Genomic DNA, 23,613 nt, shown 5'->3' with positions numbered 1-23,613 from the left:
TGAACAGCCAGGAGACCCCCCCCATGTTATGTTACATAGTTACATAGTTAGTACGGTCGAAAAAAGACATATGTCCATCAAGTTCAACCAGGGAATTAAGGGGTAGGGGTGTGGCGCGATATTGGGGAAGGGATGAGATTTTATATTTCTTCATAAGCATTAATCTTATTTTGTCAATTAGGAACATTCAGCACCCACCCGCTATCAAGGCAGCTGCCTATTATGTCATGCCCTACCTGCACAGGTGTGCTGGCTACTCAAATGATCCAATTAAGGAGGCCATTTAGTCAGCAGCAGCAGAAGTCCTGTGCCTGGACGCTCCAACAGCGGCCAGACACAAGCAGAAGCAGAAGCAGCAGAAGCAGCAGCAGCACCACCTTTTGTTTTTTGGCTGCAGCAGCAGCAGCAAGGCCCACAGGGCTGGCTAGCTGGCTAGCCAGCAAGCAGGTAGCAATGAAAGTAGGAATCTTTCTTTTTAACCCTGTAAGGGGGTGGTGCACTGTACCCGAAGATACTGCCATATCGGGTCAATGCATAGGGCGACGGAAGCAAGCTTCGAAATCGGCCCCCGTTCTCAAAAATCCATTTAATATATGGTCCCCAGATAGGGGACGTATCAGATATTAAACTGATAAGAACAGATACTACACTTGATCTTAGCCAAAAGGCCGAGAAGCGATAACCGTGAAAGGGGCGGGCCCAACAAGGTCCCCTTCATGGGCACTATCACTGCTTGCTGTCAGGGAGGCTGCCAGACAATTTTCCATGCACACTCTGGGCTGGGGGGCAGTCAACCACCAGTACACACAGCAGAACCTAAACCCATACCATTATTGCTAAGCAGCAAGACAGGGGCCCATTGCACTCCCACGGGGCCTTTTTAAATGCAATCCATAACCCGGATTTGCCAGGAACCCTTCTTACTCCTCCTACTTGCATGTGACACTGGGCTTAGGATCTGCATAGGAAACACACACACAAGCACACACCTACCTTTGTTGCCTGCAGATGCCTCCTTGGCTGTCCCCAAACGGTATCAAACCAACACCCACGGGAAGCTGTAAGCATAGAGGACATGCCTGCACCCCATTGGACTTACCTGTGTGGGTTAAATCCGGGTTATTTGACAACCTATGGCGGTGATGGTTCTGCTCAGGCAGAGCAGTGCTGATGCTCCTCATAAAGCTGTCGCTGCTGTGAAGGTTCTAGGTGACATCACAAATCCCTATGGTTACATACACAACAAAGCTGGGTTGTTGTTGTTTACACTCTGCAAGGCCTGTGGAAGTGAGTGACATCATAGCACTGTAGTTCTGAGGGTTCTAGATGGATGCAACAATCTCCTGTTGCTTCTATGAAGGCCATAATAGACGACATCACCAAACAGCTCCATAGTCACATACACAGCAAAGGAGAGATGTTGTTTACACCTAGTGATGTCAGTGGTATTGAGTGACATCACAGCACAGTGCTAAGGCTCCTGGGCCTGGACACAGCAGCGGCTGCAATATCTCAACGGAGAATACGTTTATATATATGTGTGTGTGTGCGCGTATATATATATATATATATATATATATATATATATATATATATATATTCTCCGCCGAAATCACTTTTAAACCCATTTCCACCTTTTTTTTCCCTTCTCTTCCTCTTACTTTTTTTTCACGTTTTTTTACGTTTTTCTCCTTTTCGCCTCTTTTCTGGGCGTATTATTCTTCTTTTTCTTCTTTTTTTTCGTCTAATGCATACCCCATCAGTGCAGCAATGCTTATTCAATACCGCCAGCAGATGGAGACACTGGGGGATAATTTTCTAAGGATTTATACTGATTTTTCCTGTCTGAATTTGTCGCACAGAAAGTTGCAGGCCAAATATGTGTGACATTTCTGCGACTTTAGCTTCTAGAGCATTTTTACAACATTATACATAGGTGCTGAATACATAAAAAGCGACTGTTCAGCGACAGACAAGTCGCATCGGCTGAAAGTAGGCCAGAATGTCAGTCCATGTTGGAGCAGGTTTAGATACAGTCTAAAGTATAGATCTCAAAGTCTGTGCACAGAATTTAGCAAGGGCCTCGCACCTTCTGATGCATCAGGTAGGTGCACAATAGCATAGCCTAACCCTCTGTACTTTGGTCTATATTGATGCGGGACATAGACAGCCAGCTGATGACCAATCCATTAGTGCAATGGATGGCTGGAAGCATTTGTCTTTGCCTTTGCAATACCACAGAAGCAATGCATGGTCAATGTACAGCAATGACACACCTGTGTGAACAGCCAGGAGACCCCCCCCATGTTATGTTACATAGTTACATAGTTAGTACGGTCGAAAAAAGACATATGTCCATCAAGTTCAACCAGGGAATTAAGGGGTAGGGGTGTGGCGCGATATTGGGGAAGGGATGAGATTTTATATTTCTTCATAAGCATTAATCTTATTTTGTCAATTAGGAACATTCAGCACCCACCCGCTATCAAGGCAGCTGCCTATCATGTCATGCCCTACCTGCACAGGTGTGCTGGCTACTCAAATGATCCAATTAAGGAGGCCATTTAGTCAGCAGCAGCAGAAGTCCTGTGCCTGGACGCTCCAACAGCGGCCAGACACAAGCAGAAGCAGAAGCAGCAGAAGCAGCAGCAGCACCACCTTTTGTTTTTTGGCTGCAGCAGCAGCAGCAAGGCCCACAGGGCTGGCTAGCTGGCTAGCCAGCAAGCAGGTAGCAATGAAAGTAGGAATCTTTCTTTTTAACCCTGTAAGGGGGTGGTGCACTGTACCCGAAGATACTGCCATATCGGGTCAATGCATAGGGCGACGGAAGCAAGCTTCGAAATCGGCCCCCGTTCTCAAAAATCCATTTAATATATGGTCCCCAGATAGGGGACGTATCAGATATTAAACTGATAAGAACAGATACTACACTTGATCTTAGCCAAAAGGCCGAGAAGCGATAACCGTGAAAGGGGCGGGCCCAACAAGGTCCCCTTCATGGGCACTATCACTGCTTGCTGTCAGGGAGGCTGCCAGACAATTTTCCATGCACACTCTGGGCTGGGGGGCAGTCAACCACCAGTACACACAGCAGAACCTAAACCCATACCATTATTGCTAAGCAGCAAGACAGGGGCCCATTGCACTCCCACGGGGCCTTTTTAAATGCAATCCATAACCCGGATTTGCCAGGAACCCTTCTTACTCCTCCTACTTGCATGTGACACTGGGCTTAGGATCTGCATAGGAAACACACACACAAGCACACACCTACCTTTGTTGCCTGCAGATGCCTCCTTGGCTGTCCCCAAACGGTATCAAACCAACACCCACGGGAAGCTGTAAGCATAGAGGACATGCCTGCACCCCATTGGACTTACCTGTGTGGGTTAAATCCGGGTTATTTGACAACCTATGGCGGTGATGGTTCTGCTCAGGCAGAGCAGTGCTGATGCTCCTCATAAAGCTGTCGCTGCTGTGAAGGTTCTAGGTGACATCACAAATCCCTATGGTTACATACACAACAAAGCTGGGTTGTTGTTGTTTACACTCTGCAAGGCCTGTGGAAGTGAGTGACATCATAGCACTGTAGTTCTGAGGGTTCTAGATGGATGCAACAATCTCCTGTTGCTTCTATGAAGGCCATAATAGACGACATCACCAAACAGCTCCATAGTCACATACACAGCAAAGGAGAGATGTTGTTTACACCTAGTGATGTCAGTGGTATTGAGTGACATCACAGCACAGTGCTAAGGCTCCTGGGCCTGGACACAGCAGCGGCTGCAATATCTCAACGGAGAATACGTTTATATATATGTGTGTGTGTGCGCGTATATATATATATATATATATATATATATATATATTTCTCCGCCGAAATCACTTTTAAACCCATTTCCACCTTTTTTTCCCTTCTCTTCCTCTTACTTTTTTTTCACGTTTTTTTACGTTTTTCTCCTTTTCGCCTCTTTTCTGGGCGTATTATTCTTCTTTTTCTTCTTTTTTTTCGTCTAATGCATACCCCATCAGTGCAGCAATGCTTATTCAATACCGCCAGCAGATGGAGACACTGGGGGATAATTTTCTAAGGATTTATACTGATTTTTCCTGTCTGAATTTGTCGCACAGAAAGTTGCAGGCCAAATATGTGTGACATTTCTGCGACTTTAGCTTCTAGAGCATTTTTACAACATTATACATAGGTGCTGAATACATAAAAAGCGACTGTTCAGCGACAGACAAGTCGCATCGGCTGAAAGTAGGCCAGAATGTCAGTCCATGTTGGAGCAGGTTTAGATACAGTCTAAAGTATAGATCTCAAAGTCTGTGCACAGAATTTAGCAAGGGCCTCGCACCTTCTGATGCATCAGGTAGGTGCACAATAGCATAGCCTAACCCTCTGTACTTTGGTCTATATTGATGCGGGACATAGACAGCCAGCTGATGACCAATCCATTAGTGCAATGGATGGCTGGAAGCATTTGTCTTTGCCTTTGCAATACCACAGAAGCAATGCATGGTCAATGTACAGCAATGACACACCTGTGTGAACAGCCAGGAGACCCCCCCCATGTTATGTTACATAGTTACATAGTTAGTACGGTCGAAAAAAGACATATGTCCATCAAGTTCAACCAGGGAATTAAGGGGTAGGGGTGTGGCGCGATATTGGGGAAGGGATGAGATTTTATATTTCTTCATAAGCATTAATCTTATTTTGTCAATTAGGAACATTCAGCACCCACCCGCTATCAAGGCAGCTGCCTATCATGTCATGCCCTACCTGCACAGGTGTGCTGGCTACTCAAATGATCCAATTAAGGAGGCCATTTAGTCAGCAGCAGCAGAAGTCCTGTGCCTGGACGCTCCAACAGCGGCCAGACACAAGCAGAAGCAGAAGCAGCAGAAGCAGCAGCAGCACCACCTTTTGTTTTTTGGCTGCAGCAGCAGCAGCAAGGCCCACAGGGCTGGCTAGCTGGCTAGCCAGCAAGCAGGTAGCAATGAAAGTAGGAATCTTTCTTTTTAACCCTGTAAGGGGGTGGTGCACTGTACCCGAAGATACTGCCATATCGGGTCAATGCATAGGGCGACGGAAGCAAGCTTCGAAATCGGCCCCCGTTCTCAAAAATCCATTTAATATATGGTCCCCAGATAGGGGACGTATCAGATATTAAACTGATAAGAACAGATACTACACTTGATCTTAGCCAAAAGGCCGAGAAGCGATAACCGTGAAAGGGGCGGGCCCAACAAGGTCCCCTTCATGGGCACTATCACTGCTTGCTGTCAGGGAGGCTGCCAGACAATTTTCCATGCACACTCTGGGCTGGGGGGCAGTCAACCACCAGTACACACAGCAGAACCTAAACCCATACCATTATTGCTAAGCAGCAAGACAGGGGCCCATTGCACTCCCACGGGGCCTTTTTAAATGCAATCCATAACCCGGATTTGCCAGGAACCCTTCTTACTCCTCCTACTTGCATGTGACACTGGGCTTAGGATCTGCATAGGAAACACACACACAAGCACACACCTACCTTTGTTGCCTGCAGATGCCTCCTTGGCTGTCCCCAAACGGTATCAAACCAACACCCACGGGAAGCTGTAAGCATAGAGGACATGCCTGCACCCCATTGGACTTACCTGTGTGGGTTAAATCCGGGTTATTTGACAACCTATGGCGGTGATGGTTCTGCTCAGAGGCAGAGCAGTGCTGATGCTCCTCATAAAGCTGTCGCTGCTGTGAAGGTTCTAGGTGACATCACAAATCCCTATGGTTACATACACAACAAAGCTGGGTTGTTGTTGTTTACACTCTGCAAGGCCTGTGGAAGTGAGTGACATCATAGCACTGTAGTTCTGAGGGTTCTAGATGGATGCAACAATCTCCTGTTGCTTCTATGAAGGCCATAATAGACGACATCACCAAACAGCTCCATAGTCACATACACAGCAAAGGAGAGATGTTGTTTACACCTAGTGATGTCAGTGGTATTGAGTGACATCACAGCACAGTGCTAAGGCTCCTGGGCCTGGACACAGCAGCGGCTGCAATATCTCAACGGAGAATACGTTTATATATATGTGTGTGTGTGCGCGTATATATATATATATATATATATATATATATATATATATATATATTTCTCCGCCGAAATCACTTTTAAACCCATTTCCACCTTTTTTTCCCTTCTCTTCCTCTTACTTTTTTTTCACGTTTTTTTACGTTTTTCTCCTTTTCGCCTCTTTTCTGGGCGTATTATTCTTCTTTTTCTTCTTTTTTTTCGTCTAATGCATACCCCATCAGTGCAGCAATGCTTATTCAATACCGCCAGCAGATGGAGACACTGGGGGATAATTTTCTAAGGATTTATACTGATTTTTCCTGTCTGAATTTGTCGCACAGAAAGTTGCAGGCCAAATATGTGTGACATTTCTGCGACTTTAGCTTCTAGAGCATTTTTACAACATTATACATAGGTGCTGAATACATAAAAAGCGACTGTTCAGCGACAGACAAGTCGCATCGGCTGAAAGTAGGCCAGAATGTCAGTCCATGTTGGAGCAGGTTTAGATACAGTCTAAAGTATAGATCTCAAAGTCTGTGCACAGAATTTAGCAAGGGCCTCGCACCTTCTGATGCATCAGGTAGGTGCACAATAGCATAGCCTAACCCTCTGTACTTTGGTCTATATTGATGCGGGACATAGACAGCCAGCTGATGACCAATCCATTAGTGCAATGGATGGCTGGAAGCATTTGTCTTTGCCTTTGCAATACCACAGAAGCAATGCATGGTCAATGTACAGCAATGACACACCTGTGTGAACAGCCAGGAGACCCCCCCCATGTTATGTTACATAGTTACATAGTTAGTACGGTCGAAAAAAGACATATGTCCATCAAGTTCAACCAGGGAATTAAGGGGTAGGGGTGTGGCGCGATATTGGGGAAGGGATGAGATTTTATATTTCTTCATAAGCATTAATCTTATTTTGTCAATTAGGAACATTCAGCACCCACCCGCTATCAAGGCAGCTGCCTATCATGTCATGCCCTACCTGCACAGGTGTGCTGGCTACTCAAATGATCCAATTAAGGAGGCCATTTAGTCAGCAGCAGCAGAAGTCCTGTGCCTGGACGCTCCAACAGCGGCCAGACACAAGCAGAAGCAGAAGCAGCAGAAGCAGCAGCAGCACCACCTTTTGTTTTTTGGCTGCAGCAGCAGCAGCAGCAAGGCCCACAGGGCTGGCTAGCTGGCTAGCCAGCAAGCAGGTAGCAATGAAAGTAGGAATCTTTCTTTTTAACCCTGTAAGGGGGTGGTGCACTGTACCCGAAGATACTGCCATATCGGGTCAATGCATAGGGCGACGGAAGCAAGCTTCGAAATCGGCCCCCGTTCTCAAAAATCCATTTAATATATGGTCCCCAGATAGGGGACGTATCAGATATTAAACTGATAAGAACAGATACTACACTTGATCTTAGCCAAAAGGCCGAGAAGCGATAACCGTGAAAGGGGCGGGCCCAACAAGGTCCCCTTCATGGGCACTATCACTGCTTGCTGTCAGGGAGGCTGCCAGACAATTTTCCATGCACACTCTGGGCTGGGGGGCAGTCAACCACCAGTACACACAGCAGAACCTAAACCCATACCATTATTGCTAAGCAGCAAGACAGGGGCCCATTGCACTCCCACGGGGCCTTTTTAAATGCAATCCATAACCCGGATTTGCCAGGAACCCTTCTTACTCCTCCTACTTGCATGTGACACTGGGCTTAGGATCTGCATAGGAAACACACACACAAGCACACACCTACCTTTGTTGCCTGCAGATGCCTCCTTGGCTGTCCCCAAACGGTATCAAACCAACACCCACGGGAAGCTGTAAGCATAGAGGACATGCCTGCACCCCATTGGACTTACCTGTGTGGGTTAAATCCGGGTTATTTGACAACCTATGGCGGTGATGGTTCTGCTCAGGCAGAGCAGTGCTGATGCTCCTCATAAAGCTGTCGCTGCTGTGAAGGTTCTAGGTGACATCACAAATCCCTATGGTTACATACACAACAAAGCTGGGTTGTTGTTGTTTACACTCTGCAAGGCCTGTGGAAGTGAGTGACATCATAGCACTGTAGTTCTGAGGGTTCTAGATGGATGCAACAATCTCCTGTTGCTTCTATGAAGGCCATAATAGACGACATCACCAAACAGCTCCATAGTCACATACACAGCAAAGGAGAGATGTTGTTTACACCTAGTGATGTCAGTGGTATTGAGTGACATCACAGCACAGTGCTAAGGCTCCTGGGCCTGGACACAGCAGCGGCTGCAATATCTCAACGGAGAATACGTTTATATATATGTGTGTGTGTGCGCGTATATATATATATATATATATATATATATATATATATATATATATATTTCTCCGCCGAAATCACTTTTAAACCCATTTCCACCTTTTTTTCCCTTCTCTTCCTCTTACTTTTTTTTCACGTTTTTTTACGTTTTTCTCCTTTTCGCCTCTTTTCTGGGCGTATTATTCTTCTTTTTCTTCTTTTTTTTCGTCTAATGCATACCCCATCAGTGCAGCAATGCTTATTCAATACCGCCAGCAGATGGAGACACTGGGGGATAATTTTCTAAGGATTTATACTGATTTTTCCTGTCTGAATTTGTCGCACAGAAAGTTGCAGGCCAAATATGTGTGACATTTCTGCGACTTTAGCTTCTAGAGCATTTTTACAACATTATACATAGGTGCTGAATACATAAAAAGCGACTGTTCAGCGACAGACAAGTCGCATCGGCTGAAAGTAGGCCAGAATGTCAGTCCATGTTGGAGCAGGTTTAGATACAGTCTAAAGTATAGATCTCAAAGTCTGTGCACAGAATTTAGCAAGGGCCTCGCACCTTCTGATGCATCAGGTAGGTGCACAATAGCATAGCCTAACCCTCTGTACTTTGGTCTATATTGATGCGGGACATAGACAGCCAGCTGATGACCAATCCATTAGTGCAATGGATGGCTGGAAGCATTTGTCTTTGCCTTTGCAATACCACAGAAGCAATGCATGGTCAATGTACAGCAATGACACACCTGTGTGAACAGCCAGGAGACCCCCCCCATGTTATGTTACATAGTTACATAGTTAGTACGGTCGAAAAAAGACATATGTCCATCAAGTTCAACCAGGGAATTAAGGGGTAGGGGTGTGGCGCGATATTGGGGAAGGGATGAGATTTTATATTTCTTCATAAGCATTAATCTTATTTTGTCAATTAGGAACATTCAGCACCCACCCGCTATCAAGGCAGCTGCCTATCATGTCATGCCCTACCTGCACAGGTGTGCTGGCTACTCAAATGATCCAATTAAGGAGGCCATTTAGTCAGCAGCAGCAGAAGTCCTGTGCCTGGACGCTCCAACAGCGGCCAGACACAAGCAGAAGCAGAAGCAGCAGAAGCAGCAGCAGCACCACCTTTTGTTTTTTGGCTGCAGCAGCAGCAGCAAGGCCCACAGGGCTGGCTAGCTGGCTAGCCAGCAAGCAGGTAGCAATGAAAGTAGGAATCTTTCTTTTTAACCCTGTAAGGGGGTGGTGCACTGTACCCGAAGATACTGCCATATCGGGTCAATGCATAGGGCGACGGAAGCAAGCTTCGAAATCGGCCCCCGTTCTCAAAAATCCATTTAATATATGGTCCCCAGATAGGGGACGTATCAGATATTAAACTGATAAGAACAGATACTACACTTGATCTTAGCCAAAAGGCCGAGAAGCGATAACCGTGAAAGGGGCGGGCCCAACAAGGTCCCCTTCATGGGCACTATCACTGCTTGCTGTCAGGGAGGCTGCCAGACAATTTTCCATGCACACTCTGGGCTGGGGGGCAGTCAACCACCAGTACACACAGCAGAACCTAAACCCATACCATTATTGCTAAGCAGCAAGACAGGGGCCCATTGCACTCCCACGGGGCCTTTTTAAATGCAATCCATAACCCGGATTTGCCAGGAACCCTTCTTACTCCTCCTACTTGCATGTGACACTGGGCTTAGGATCTGCATAGGAAACACACACACAAGCACACACCTACCTTTGTTGCCTGCAGATGCCTCCTTGGCTGTCCCCAAACGGTATCAAACCAACACCCACGGGAAGCTGTAAGCATAGAGGACATGCCTGCACCCCATTGGACTTACCTGTGTGGGTTAAATCCGGGTTATTTGACAACCTATGGCGGTGATGGTTCTGCTCAGGCAGAGCAGTGCTGATGCTCCTCATAAAGCTGTCGCTGCTGTGAAGGTTCTAGGTGACATCACAAATCCCTATGGTTACATACACAACAAAGCTGGGTTGTTGTTGTTTACACTCTGCAAGGCCTGTGGAAGTGAGTGACATCATAGCACTGTAGTTCTGAGGGTTCTAGATGGATGCAACAATCTCCTGTTGCTTCTATGAAGGCCATAATAGACGACATCACCAAACAGCTCCATAGTCACATACACAGCAAAGGAGAGATGTTGTTTACACCTAGTGATGTCAGTGGTATTGAGTGACATCACAGCACAGTGCTAAGGCTCCTGGGCCTGGACACAGCAGCGGCTGCAATATCTCAACGGAGAATACGTTTATATATATGTGTGTGTGTGCGCGTATATATATATATATATATATATATATATATATATATATATATATTTCTCCGCCGAAATCACTTTTAAACCCATTTCCACCTTTTTTTCCCTTCTCTTCCTCTTACTTTTTTTTCACGTTTTTTTACGTTTTTCTCCTTTTCGCCTCTTTTCTGGGCGTATTATTCTTCTTTTTCTTCTTTTTTTTCGTCTAATGCATACCCCATCAGTGCAGCAATGCTTATTCAATACCGCCAGCAGATGGAGACACTGGGGGAAAATTTTCTAAGGATTTATACTGATTTTTCCTGTCTGAATTTGTCGCACAGAAAGTTGCAGGCCAAATATGTGTGACATTTCTGCGACTTTAGCTTCTAGAGCATTTTTACAACATTATACATAGGTGCTGAATACATAAAAAGCGACTGTTCAGCGACAGACAAGTCGCATCGGCTGAAAGTAGGCCAGAATGTCAGTCCATGTTGGAGCAGGTTTAGATACAGTCTAAAGTAGAGATCTCAAAGTCTGTGCACAGAATTTAGCAAGGGCCTCGCACCTTCTGATGCATCAGGTAGGTGCACAATAGCATAGCCTAACCCTCTGTACTTTGGTCTATATTGATGCGGGACATAGACAGCCAGCTGATGACCAATCCATTAGTGCAATGGATGGCTGGAAGCATTTGTCTTTGCCTTTGCAATACCACAGAAGCAATGCATGGTCAATGTACAGCAATGACACACCTGTGTGAACAGCCAGGAGACCCCCCCATGTTATGTTACATAGTTACATAGTTAGTACGGTCGAAAAAAGACATATGTCCATCAAGTTCAACCAGGGAATTAAGGGGTAGGGGTGTGGCGCGATATTGGGGAAGGGATGAGATTTTATATTTCTTCATAAGCATTAATCTTATTTTGTCAATTAGGAACATTCAGCACCCACCCGCTATCAAGGCAGCTGCCTATCATGTCATGCCCTACCTGCACAGGTGTGCTGGCTACTCAAATGATCCAATTAAGGAGGCCATTTAGTCAGCAGCAGCAGAAGTCCTGTGCCTGGACGCTCCAACAGCGGCCAGACACAAGCAGAAGCAGAAGCAGCAGAAGCAGCAGCAGCACCACCTTTTGTTTTTTGGCTGCAGCAGCAGCAGCAAGGCCCACAGGGCTGGCTAGCTGGCTAGCCAGCAAGCAGGTAGCAATGAAAGTAGGAATCTTTCTTTTTAACCCTGTAAGGGGGTGGTGCACTGTACCCGAAGATACTGCCATATCGGGTCAATGCATAGGGCGACGGAAGCAAGCTTCGAAATCGGCCCCCGTTCTCAAAAATCCATTTAATATATGGTCCCCAGATAGGGGACGTATCAGATATTAAACTGATAAGAACAGATACTACACTTGATCTTAGCCAAAAGGCCGAGAAGCGATAACCGTGAAAGGGGCGGGCCCAACAAGGTCCCCTTCATGGGCACTATCACTGCTTGCTGTCAGGGAGGCTGCCAGACAATTTTCCATGCACACTCTGGGCTGGGGGGCAGTCAACCACCAGTACACACAGCAGAACCTAAACCCATACCATTATTGCTAAGCAGCAAGACAGGGGCCCATTGCACTCCCACGGGGCCTTTTTAAATGCAATCCATAACCCGGATTTGCCAGGAACCCTTCTTACTCCTCCTACTTGCATGTGACACTGGGCTTAGGATCTGCATAGGAAACACACACACAAGCACACACCTACCTTTGTTGCCTGCAGATGCCTCCTTGGCTGTCCCCAAACGGTATCAAACCAACACCCACGGGAAGCTGTAAGCATAGAGGACATGCCTGCACCCCATTGGACTTACCTGTGTGGGTTAAATCCGGGTTATTTGACAACCTATGGCGGTGATGGTTCTGCTCAGGCAGAGCAGTGCTGATGCTCCTCATAAAGCTGTCGCTGCTGTGAAGGTTCTAGGTGACATCACAAATCCCTATGGTTACATACACAACAAAGCTGGGTTGTTGTTGTTTACACTCTGCAAGGCCTGTGGAAGTGAGTGACATCATAGCACTGTAGTTCTGAGGGTTCTAGATGGATGCAACAATCTCCTGTTGCTTCTATGAAGGCCATAATAGACGACATCACCAAACAGCTCCATAGTCACATACACAGCAAAGGAGAGATGTTGTTTACACCTAGTGATGTCAGTGGTATTGAGTGACATCACAGCACAGTGCTAAGGCTCCTGGGCCTGGACACAGCAGCGGCTGCAATATCTCAACGGAGAATACGTTTATATATATGTGTGTGTGTGCGCGTATATATATATATATATATATATATATATATATATATATATATATATATATATATATATATTTCTCCGCCGAAATCACTTTTAAACCCATTTCCACCTTTTTTTCCCTTCTCTTCCTCTTACTTTTTTTTCACGTTTTTTTACGTTTTTCTCCTTTTCGCCTCTTTTCTGGGCGTATTATTCTTCTTTTTCTTCTTTTTTTTCGTCTAATGCATACCCCATCAGTGCAGCAATGCTTATTCAATACCGCCAGCAGATGGAGACACTGGGGGATAATTTTCTAAGGATTTATACTGATTTTTCCTGTCTGAATTTGTCGCACAGAAAGTTGCAGGCCAAATATGTGTGACATTTCTGCGACTTTAGCTTCTAGAGCATTTTTACAACATTATACATAGGTGCTGAATACATAAAAAGCGACTGTTCAGCGACAGACAAGTCGCATTGGCTGAAAGTAGGCCAGAATGTCAGTCCATGTTGGAGCAGGTTTAGATACAGTCTAAAGTATAGATCTCAAAGTCTGTGCACAGAATTTAGCAAGGGCCTCGCACCTTCTGATGCATCAGGTAGGTGCACAATAGCATAGCCTAACCCTCTGTACTTTGGTCTATATTGATGCGGGACATAGACAGCCAGCTGATGACCAATCCATTAGTGCAATGGATGGCTGGAAGCATTTGTCTTTGCCTTTGCAATACCACAGAAGCAATGCATGGTCAATGTACAGCAATGACACACCTGTGTGAACAGCCAGGAGACCCCCCCCATGTTATGTTACATAGTTACATAGTTAGTACGGTCGAAAAAAGACATATGTCCATCAAGTTCAACCAGGGAATTAAGGGGTAGGGGTGTGGCGCGATATTGGGGAAGGGATGAGATTTTATATTTCTTCATAAGCATTAATCTTATTTTGTCAATTAGGAACATTCAGCACCCACCCGCTATCAAGGCAGCTGCCTATCATGTCATGCCCTACCTGCACAGGTGTGCTGGCTACTCAAATGATCCAATTAAGGAGGCCATTTAGTCAGCAGCAGCAGAAGTCCTGTGCCTGGACGCTCCAACAGCGGCCAGACACAAGCAGAAGCAGAAGCAGCAGAAGCAGCAGCAGCACCACCTTTTGTTTTTTGGCTGCAGCAGCAGCAGCAGCAAGGCCCACAGGGCTGGCTAGCTGGCTAGCCAGCAAGCAGGTAGCAATGAAAGTAGGAATCTTTCTTTTTAACCCTGTAAGGGGGTGGTGCACTGTACCCGAAGATACTGCCATATCGGGTCAATGCATAGGGCGACGGAAGCAAGCTTCGAAATCGGCCCCCGTTCTCAAAAATCCATTTAATATATGGTCCCCAGATAGGGGACGTATCAGATATTAAACTGATAAGAACAGATACTACACTTGATCTTAGCCAAAAGGCCGAGAAGCGATAACCGTGAAAGGGGCGGGCCCAACAAGGTCCCCTTCATGGGCACTATCACTGCTTGCTGTCAGGGAGGCTGCCAGACAATTTTCCATGCACACTCTGGGCTGGGGGGCAGTCAACCACCAGTACACACAGCAGAACCTAAACCCATACCATTATTGCTAAGCAGCAAGACAGGGGCCCATTGCACTCCCACGGGGCCTTTTTAAATGCAATCCATAACCCGGATTTGCCAGGAACCCTTCTTACTCCTCCTACTTGCATGTGACACTGGGCTTAGGATCTGCATAGGAAACACACACACAAGCACACACCTACCTTTGTTGCCTGCAGATGCCTCCTTGGCTGTCCCCAAACGGTATCAAACCAACACCCACGGGAAGCTGTAAGCATAGAGGACATGCCTGCACCCCATTGGACTTACCTGTGTGGGTTAAATCCGGGTTATTTGACAACCTATGGCGGTGATGGTTCTGCTCAGGCAGAGCAGTGCTGATGCTCCTCATAAAGCTGTCGCTGCTGTGAAGGTTCTAGGTGACATCACAAATCCCTATGGTTACATACACAACAAAGCTGGGTTGTTGTTGTTTACACTCTGCAAGGCCTGTGGAAGTGAGTGACATCATAGCACTGTAGTTCTGAGGGTTCTAGATGGATGCAACAATCTCCTGTTGCTTCTATGAAGGCCATAATAGACGACATCACCAAACAGCTCCATAGTCACATACACAGCAAAGGAGAGATGTTGTTTACACCTAGTGATGTCAGTGGTATTGAGTGACATCACAGCACAGTGCTAAGGCTCCTGGGCCTGGACACAGCAGCGGCTGCAATATCTCAACGGAGAATACGTTTATATATATGTGTGTGTGTGCGCGTATATATATATATATATATATATATATATATATATATTTCTCCGCCGAAATCACTTTTAAACCCATTTCCACCTTTTTTTCCCTTCTCTTCCTCTTACTTTTTTTTCACGTTTTTTTACATTTTTCTCCTTTTCGCCTCTTTTCTGGGCGTATTATTCTTCTTTTTCTTCTTTTTTTTCGTCTAATGCATACCCCATCAGTGCAGCAATGCTTATTCAATACCGCCAGCAGATGGAGACACTGGGGGATAATTTTCTAAGGATTTATACTGATTTTTCCTCTCTGAATTTGTCGCACAGAAAGTTGCAGGCCAAATATGTGTGACATTTCTGCGACTTTAGCTTCTAGAGCATTTTTACAACATTATACATAGGTGCTGAATACATAAAAAGCGACTGTTCAGCGACAGACAAGTCGCATCGGCTGAAAGTAGGCCAGAATGTCAGTCCATGTTGGAGCAGGTTTAGATACAGTCTAAAGTATAGATCTCAAAGTCTGTGCACAGAATTTAGCAAGGGCCTCGCACCTTCTGATGCATCAGGTAGGTGCACAATAGCATAGCCTAACCCTCTGTACTTTGGTCTATATTGATGCGGGACATAGACAGCCAGCTGATGACCAATCCATTAGTGCAATGGATGGCTGGAAGCATTTGTCTTTGCCTTTGCAATACCACAGAAGCAATGCATGGTCAATGTACAGCAATGACACACCTGTGTGAACAGCCAGGAGACCCCCCCCATGTTATGTTACATAGTTACATAGTTAGTACGGTCGAAAAAAGACATATGTCCATCAAGTTCAACCAGGGAATTAAGGGGTAGGGGTGTGGCGCGATATTGGGGAAGGGATGAGATTTTATATTTCTTCATAAGCATTAATCTTATTTTGTCAATTAGGAACATTCAGCACCCACCCGCTATCAAGGCAGCTGCCTATCATGTCATGCCCTACCTGCACAGGTGTGCTGGCTACTCAAATGATCCAATTAAGGAGGCCATTTAGTCAGCAGCAGCAGAAGTCCTGTGCCTGGACGCTCCAACAGCGGCCAGACACAAGCAGAAGCAGAAGCAGCAGAAGCAGCAGCAGCACCACCTTTTGTTTTTTGGCTGCAGCAGCAGCAGCAAGGCCCACAGGGCTGGCTAGCTGGCTAGCCAGCAAGCAGGTAGCAATGAAAGTAGGAATCTTTCTTTTTAACCCTGTAAGGGGGTGGTGCACTGTACCCGAAGATACTGCCATATCGGGTCAATGCATAGGGCGACGGAAGCAAGCTTCGAAATCGGCCCCCGTTCTCAAAAATCCATTTAATATATGGTCCCCAGATAGGGGACGTATCAGATATTAAACTGATAAGAACAGATACTACACTTGATCTTAGCCAAAAGGCCGAGAAGCGATAACCGTGAAAGGGGCGGGCCCAACAAGGTCCCCTTCATGGGCACTATCACTGCTTGCTGTCAGGGAGGCTGCCAGACAATTTTCCATGCACACTCTGGGCTGGGGGGCAGTCAACCACCAGTACACACAGCAGAACCTAAACCCATACCATTATTGCTAAGCAGCAAGACAGGGGCCCATTGCACTCCCACAGGGCCTTTTTAAATGCAATCCATAACCCGGATTTGCCAGGAACCCTTCTTACTCCTCCTACTTGCATGTGACACTGGGCTTAGGATCTGCATAGGAAACACACACACAAGCACACACCTACCTTTGTTGCCTGCAGATGCCTCCTTGGCTGTCCCCAAACGGTATCAAACCAACACCCACGGGAAGCTGTAAGCATAGAGGACATGCCTGCACCCCATTGGACTTACCTGTGTGGGTTAAATCCGGGTTATTTGACAACCTATGGCGGTGATGGTTCTGCTCAGGCAGAGCAGTGCTGTTGCTCCTCATAAAGCTGTCGCTGCTGTGAAGGTTCTAGGTGACATCACAAATCCCTATGGTTACATACACAACAAAGCTGGGTTGTTGTTGTTTACACTCTGCAAGGCCTGTGGAAGTGAGTGACATCATAGCACTGTAGTTCTGAGGGTTCTAGATGGATGCAACAATCTCCTGTTGCTTCTATGAAGGCCATAATAGACGACATCACCAAACAGCTCCGTAGTCACATACACAGCAAAGGAGAGATGTTGTTTACACCTAGTGATGTCAGTGGTATTGAGTGACATCACAGCACAGTGCTAAGGCTCCTGGGCCTGGACACAGCAGCGGCTGCAATATCTCAACGGAGAATACGTTTATATATATGTGTGTGTGTGCGCGTATATATATATATATATATATATATATATATATATATATATATATTTCTCCGCCGAAATCACTTTTAAACCCATTTCCACCTTTTTTTCCCTTCTCTTCCTCTTACTTTTTTTTCACGTTTTTTTACGTTTTTCTCCTTTTCGCCTCTTTTCTGGGCGTATTATTCTTCTTTTTCTTCTTTTTTTTCGTCTAATGCATACCCCATCAGTGCAGCAATGCTTATTCAATACCGCCAGCAGATGGAGACACTGGGGGATAATTTTCTAAGGATTTATACTGATTTTTCCTGTCTGAATTTGTCGCACAGAAAGTTGCAGGCCAAATATGTGTGACATTTCTGCGACTTTAGCTTCTAGAGCATTTTTACAACATTATACATAGGTGCTGAATACATAAAAAGCGACTGTTCAGCGACAGACAAGTCGCATCGGCTGAAAGTAGGCCAGAATGTCAGTCCATGTTGGAGCAGGTTTAGATACAGTCTAAAGCATAGATCTCAAAGTCTGTGCACAGAATTTAGCAAGGGCCTCGCACCTTCTGATGCATCAGGTAGGTGCACAATAGCATAGCCTAACCCTCTGTACTTTGGTCTATATTGATGCGGGACATAGACAGCCAGCTGATGACCAATCCATTAGTGCAATGGATGGCTGGAAGCATTTGTCTTTGCCTTTGCAATACCACAGAAGCAATGCATGGTCAATGTACAGCAATGACACACCTGTGTGAACAGCCAGGAGACCCCCCCCATGTTATGTTACATAGTTACATAGTTAGTACGGTCGAAAAAAGACATATGTCCATCAAGTTCAACCAGGGAATTAAGGGGTAGGGGTGTGGCGCGATATTGGGGAAGGGATGAGATTTTATATTTCTTCATAAGCATTAATCTTATTTTGTCAATTAGGAACATTCAGCACCCACCCGCTATCAAGGCAGCTGCCTATCATGTCATGCCCTACCTGCACAGGTGTGCTGGCTACTCAAATGATCCAATTAAGGAGGCCATTTAGTCAGCAGCAGCAGAAGTCCTGTGCCTGGACGCTCCAACAGCGGCCAGACACAAGCAGAAGCAGAAGCAGCAGAAGCAGCAGCAGCACCACCTTTTGTTTTTTGGCTGCAGCAGCAGCAGCAAGGCCCACAGGGCTGGCTAGCTGGCTAGCCAGCAAGCAGGTAGCAATGAAAGTAGGAATCTTTCTTTTTAACCCTGTAAGGGGGTGGTGCACTGTACCCGAAGATACTGCCATATCGGGTCAATGCATAGGGCGACGGAAGCAAGCTTCGAAATCGGCCCCCGTTCTCAAAAATCCATTTAATATATGGTCCCCAGATAGGGGACGTATCAGATATTAAACTGATAAGAACAGATACTACACTTGATCTTAGCCAAAAGGCCGAGAAGCGATAACCGTGAAAGGGGCGGGCCCAACAAGGTCCCCTTCATGGGCACTATCACTGCTTGCTGTCAGGGAGGCTGCCAGACAATTTTCCATGCACACTCTGGGCTGGGGGGCAGTCAACCACCAGTACACACAGCAGAACCTAAACCCATACCATTATTGCTAAGCAGCAAGACAGGGGCCCATTGCACTCCCACGGGGCCTTTTTAAATGCAATCCATAACCCGGATTTGCCAGGAACCCTTCTTACTCCTCCTACTTGCATGTGACACTGGGCTTAGGATCTGCATAGGAAACACACACACAAGCACACACCTACCTTTGTTGCCTGCAGATGCCTCCTTGGCTGTCCCCAAACGGTATCAAACCAACACCCACGGGAAGCTGTAAGCATAGAGGACATGCCTGCACCCCATTGGACTTACCTGTGTGGGTTAAATCCGGGTTATTTGACAACCTATGGCGGTGATGGTTCTGCTCAGGCAGAGCAGTGCTGATGCTCCTCATAAAGCTGTCGCTGCTGTGAAGGTTCTAGGTGACATCACAAATCCCTATGGTTACATACACAACAAAGCTGGGTTGTTGTTGTTTACACTCTGCAAGGCCTGTGGAAGTGAGTGACATCATAGCACTGTAGTTCTGAGGGTTCTAGATGGATGCAACAATCTCCTGTTGCTTCTATGAAGGCCATAATAGACGACATCACCAAACAGCTCCATAGTCACATACACAGCAAAGGAGAGATGTTGTTTACACCTAGTGATGTCAGTGGTATTGAGTGACATCACAGCACAGTGCTAAGGCTCCTGGGCCTGGACACAGCAGCGGCTGCAATATCTCAACGGAGAATACGTTTATATATATGTGTGTGTGTGCGCGTATATATATATATATATATATATATATATATATATATATATATATTTCTCCGCCGAAATCACTTTTAAACCCATTTCCACCTTTTTTTCCCTTCTCTTCCTCTTACTTTTTTTTCACGTTTTTTTACGTTTTTCTCCTTTTCGCCTCTTTTCTGGGCGTATTATTCTTCTTTTTCTTCTTTTTTTTCGTCTAATGCATACCCCATCAGTGCAGCAATGCTTATTCAATACCGCCAGCAGATGGAGACACTGGGGGATAATTTTCTAAGGATTTATACTGATTTTTCCTGTCTGAATTTGTCGCACAGAAAGTTGCAGGCCAAATATGTGTGACATTTCTGCGACTTTAGCTTCTAGAGCATTTTTACAACATTATACATAGGTGCTGAATACATAAAAAGCGACTGTTCAGCGACAGACAAGTCGCATTGGCTGAAAGTAGGCCAGAATGTCAGTCCATGTTGGAGCAGGTTTAGATACAGTCTAAAGTATAGATCTCAAAGTCTGTGCACAGAATTTAGCAAGGGCCTCGCACCTTCTGATGCATCAGGTAGGTGCACAATAGCATAGCCTAACCCTCTGTACTTTGGTCTATATTGATGCGGGACATAGACAGCCAGCTGATGACCAATCCATTAGTGCAATGGATGGCTGGAAGCATTTGTCTTTGCCTTTGCAATACCACAGAAGCAATGCATGGTCAATGTACAGCAATGACACACCTGTGTGAACAGCCAGGAGACCCCCCCCCATGTTATGTTACATAGTTACATAGTTAGTACGGTCGAAAAAAGACATATGTCCATCAAGTTCAACCAGGGAATTAAGGGGTAGGGGTGTGGCGCGATATTGGGGAAGGGATGAGATTTTATATTTCTTCATAAGCATTAATCTTATTTTGTCAATTAGGAACATTCAGCACCCACCCGCTATCAAGGCAGCTGCCTATCATGTCATGCCCTACCTGCACAGGTGTGCTGGCTACTCAAATGATCCAATTAAGGAGGCCATTTAGTCAGCAGCAGCAGAAGTCCTGTGCCTGGACGCTCCAACAGCGGCCAGACACAAGCAGAAGCAGAAGCAGCAGAAGCAGCAGCAGCACCACCTTTTGTTTTTTGGCTGCAGCAGCAGCAGCAAGGCCCACAGGGCTGGCTAGCTGGCTAGCCAGCAAGCAGGTAGCAATGAAAGTAGGAATCTTTCTTTTTAACCCTGTAAGGGGGTGGTGCACTGTACCCGAAGATACTGCCATATCGGGTCAATGCATAGGGCGACGGAAGCAAGCTTCGAAATCGGCCCCCGTTCTCAAAAATCCATTTAATATATGGTCCCCAGATAGGGGACGTATCAGATATTAAACTGATAAGAACAGATACTACACTTGATCTTAGCCAAAAGGCCGAGAAGCGATAACCGTGAAAGGGGCGGGCCCAACAAGGTCCCCTTCATGGGCACTATCACTGCTTGCTGTCAGGGAGGCTGCCAGACAATTTTCCATGCACACTCTGGGCTGGGGGGCAGTCAACCACCAGTACACACAGCAGAACCTAAACCCATACCATTATTGCTAAGCAGCAAGACAGGGGCCCATTGCACTCCCACGGGGCCTTTTTAAATGCAATCCATAACCCGGATTTGCCAGGAACCCTTCTTACTCCTCCTACTTGCATGTGACACTGGGCTTAGGATCTGCATAGGAAACACACACACAAGCACACACCTACCTTTGTTGCCTGCAGATGCCTCCTTGGCTGTCCCCAAACGGTATCAAACCAACACCCACGGGAAGCTGTAAGCATAGAGGACATGCCTGCACCCCATTGGACTTACCTGTGTGGGTTAAATCCGGGTTATTTGACAACCTATGGCGGTGATGGTTCTGCTCAGGCAGAGCAGTGCTGATGCTCCTCATAAAGCTGTCGCTGCTGTGAAGGTTCTAGGTGACATCACAAATCCCTATGGTTACATACACAACAAAGCTGGGTTGTTGTTGTTTACACTCTGCAAGGCCTGTGGAAGTGAGTGACATCATAGCACTGTAGTTCTGAGGGTTCTAGATGGATGCAACAATCTCCTGTTGCTTCTATGAAGGCCATAATAGACGACATCACCAAACAGCTCCATAGTCACATACACAGCAAAGGAGAGATGTTGTTTACACCTAGTGATGTCAGTGGTATTGAGTGACATCACAGCACAGTGCTAAGGCTCCTGGGCCTGGACACAGCAGCGGCTGCAATATCTCAACGGAGAATACGTTTATATATATGTGTGTGTGTGCGCGTATATATATATATATATATATATATATATATATATTTCTCCGCCGAAATCACTTTTAAACCCATTTCCACCTTTTTTTCCCTTCTCTTCCTCTTACTTTTTTTTCACGTTTTTTTACGTTTTTCTCCTTTTCGCCTCTTTTCTGGGCGTATTATTCTTCTTTTTCTTCTTTTTTTTCGTCTAATGCATACCCCATCAGTGCAGCAATGCTTATTCAATACCGCCAGCAGATGGAGACACTGGGGGATAATTTTCTAAGGATTTATACTGATTTTTCCTGTCTGAATTTGTCGCACAGAAAGTTGCAGGCCAAATATGTGTGACATTTCTGCGACTTTAGCTTCTAGAGCATTTTTACAACATTATACATAGGTGCTGAATACATAAAAAGCGACTGTTCAGCGACAGACAAGTCGCATCGGCTGAAAGTAGGCCAGAATGTCAGTCCATGTTGGAGCAGGTTTAGATACAGTCTAAAGTATAGATCTCAAAGTCTGTGCACAGAATTTAGCAAGGGCCTCGCACCTTCTGATGCATCAGGTAGGTGCACAATAGCATAGCCTAACCCTCTGTACTTTGGTCTATATTGATGCGGGACATAGACAGCCAGCTGATGACCAATCCATTAGTGCAATGGATGGCTGGAAGCATTTGTCTTTGCCTTTGCAATACCACAGAAGCAATGCATGGTCAATGTACAGCAATGACACACCTGTGTGAACAGCCAGGAGACCCCCCCCCATGTTATGTTACATAGTTACATAGTTAGTACGGTCGAAAAAAGACATATGTCCATCAAGTTCAACCAGGGAATTAAGGGGTAGGGGTGTGGCGCGATATTGGGGAAGGGATGAGATTTTATATTTCTTCATAAGCATTAATCTTATTTTGTCAATTAGGAACATTCAGCACCCACCCGCTATCAAGGCAGCTGCCTATCATGTCATGCCCTACCTGCACAGGTGTGCTGGCTACTCAAATGATCCAATTAAGGAGGCCATTTAGTCAGCAGCAGCAGAAGTCCTGTGCCTGGACGCTCCAACAGCGGCCAGACACAAGCAGAAGCAGAAGCAGCAGAAGCAGCAGCAGCACCACCTTTTGTTTTTTGGCTGCAGCAGCAGCAGCAAGGCCCACAGGGCTGGCTAGCTGGCTAGCCAGCAAGCAGGTAGGAATGAAAGTAGGAATCTTTCTTTTTAACCCTGTAAGGGGGTGGTGCACTGTACCCGAAGATACTGCCATATCGGGTCAATGCATAGGGCGACGGAAGCAAGCTTCGAAATCGGCCCCCGTTCTCAAAAATCCATTTAATATATGGTCCCCAGATAGGGGACGTATCAGATATTAAACTGATAAGAACAGATACTACACTTGATCTTAGCCAAAAGGCCGAGAAGCGATAACCGTGAAAGGGGCGGGCCCAACAAGGTCCCCTTCATGGGCACTATCACTGCTTGCTGTCAGGGAGGCTGCCAGACAATTTTCCATGCACACTCTGGGCTGGGGGGCAGTCAACCACCAGTACACACAGCAGAACCTAAAC

General features: G+C 46.0%; 11 non-coding genes across 11 annotated transcripts; all 11 read right to left on the bottom strand.

Annotated features, from left to right (window-relative positions):
- Positions 1-489: 489 nt before the first annotated feature.
- On the bottom strand, positions 490-680 carry LOC130302338 (U2 spliceosomal RNA). Its single transcript, XR_008852618.1, has one exon. It is a non-coding gene; the product is annotated as a U2 spliceosomal RNA (small nuclear RNA).
- A 2,090-nt stretch (positions 681-2,770) lies between these two features.
- LOC130302337 (U2 spliceosomal RNA) lies at positions 2,771-2,961 on the bottom strand. Its single transcript, XR_008852617.1, has one exon. It is a non-coding gene; the product is annotated as a U2 spliceosomal RNA (small nuclear RNA).
- A 2,078-nt stretch (positions 2,962-5,039) lies between these two features.
- On the bottom strand, positions 5,040-5,230 carry LOC130302336 (U2 spliceosomal RNA). Its single transcript, XR_008852616.1, has one exon. It is a non-coding gene; the product is annotated as a U2 spliceosomal RNA (small nuclear RNA).
- A 2,093-nt stretch (positions 5,231-7,323) lies between these two features.
- Positions 7,324-7,514, bottom strand: LOC130302335 (U2 spliceosomal RNA). The gene has a single exon (XR_008852615.1). It is a non-coding gene; the product is annotated as a U2 spliceosomal RNA (small nuclear RNA).
- Positions 7,515-9,604: 2,090 nt separating this feature from the next.
- On the bottom strand, positions 9,605-9,795 carry LOC130302334 (U2 spliceosomal RNA). Its single transcript, XR_008852614.1, has one exon. It is a non-coding gene; the product is annotated as a U2 spliceosomal RNA (small nuclear RNA).
- A 2,087-nt stretch (positions 9,796-11,882) lies between these two features.
- LOC130302332 (U2 spliceosomal RNA) lies at positions 11,883-12,073 on the bottom strand. The gene has a single exon (XR_008852612.1). It is a non-coding gene; the product is annotated as a U2 spliceosomal RNA (small nuclear RNA).
- A 2,107-nt stretch (positions 12,074-14,180) lies between these two features.
- Positions 14,181-14,371, bottom strand: LOC130302331 (U2 spliceosomal RNA). Its single transcript, XR_008852611.1, has one exon. It is a non-coding gene; the product is annotated as a U2 spliceosomal RNA (small nuclear RNA).
- Positions 14,372-16,451: 2,080 nt separating this feature from the next.
- On the bottom strand, positions 16,452-16,642 carry LOC130302330 (U2 spliceosomal RNA). Its single transcript, XR_008852610.1, has one exon. It is a non-coding gene; the product is annotated as a U2 spliceosomal RNA (small nuclear RNA).
- A 2,088-nt stretch (positions 16,643-18,730) lies between these two features.
- LOC130302329 (U2 spliceosomal RNA) lies at positions 18,731-18,921 on the bottom strand. The gene has a single exon (XR_008852609.1). It is a non-coding gene; the product is annotated as a U2 spliceosomal RNA (small nuclear RNA).
- Positions 18,922-21,010: 2,089 nt separating this feature from the next.
- On the bottom strand, positions 21,011-21,201 carry LOC130302328 (U2 spliceosomal RNA). The gene has a single exon (XR_008852608.1). It is a non-coding gene; the product is annotated as a U2 spliceosomal RNA (small nuclear RNA).
- A 2,079-nt stretch (positions 21,202-23,280) lies between these two features.
- LOC130302327 (U2 spliceosomal RNA) lies at positions 23,281-23,471 on the bottom strand. Its single transcript, XR_008852607.1, has one exon. It is a non-coding gene; the product is annotated as a U2 spliceosomal RNA (small nuclear RNA).
- Between the last annotated feature and the right edge of the window lie 142 nt (positions 23,472-23,613).

The sequence above is a fragment of the Hyla sarda genome, unplaced genomic scaffold (genome assembly GCF_029499605.1).
Source record: "Hyla sarda isolate aHylSar1 unplaced genomic scaffold, aHylSar1.hap1 scaffold_1161, whole genome shotgun sequence".
In the NCBI taxonomy this organism is placed as follows: Eukaryota; Metazoa; Chordata; class Amphibia; order Anura; family Hylidae; genus Hyla; species Hyla sarda.
The sequence above is the reverse complement of the archived record's forward strand: the minus strand, read 5'-3'. Positions and strand labels throughout refer to the sequence as shown.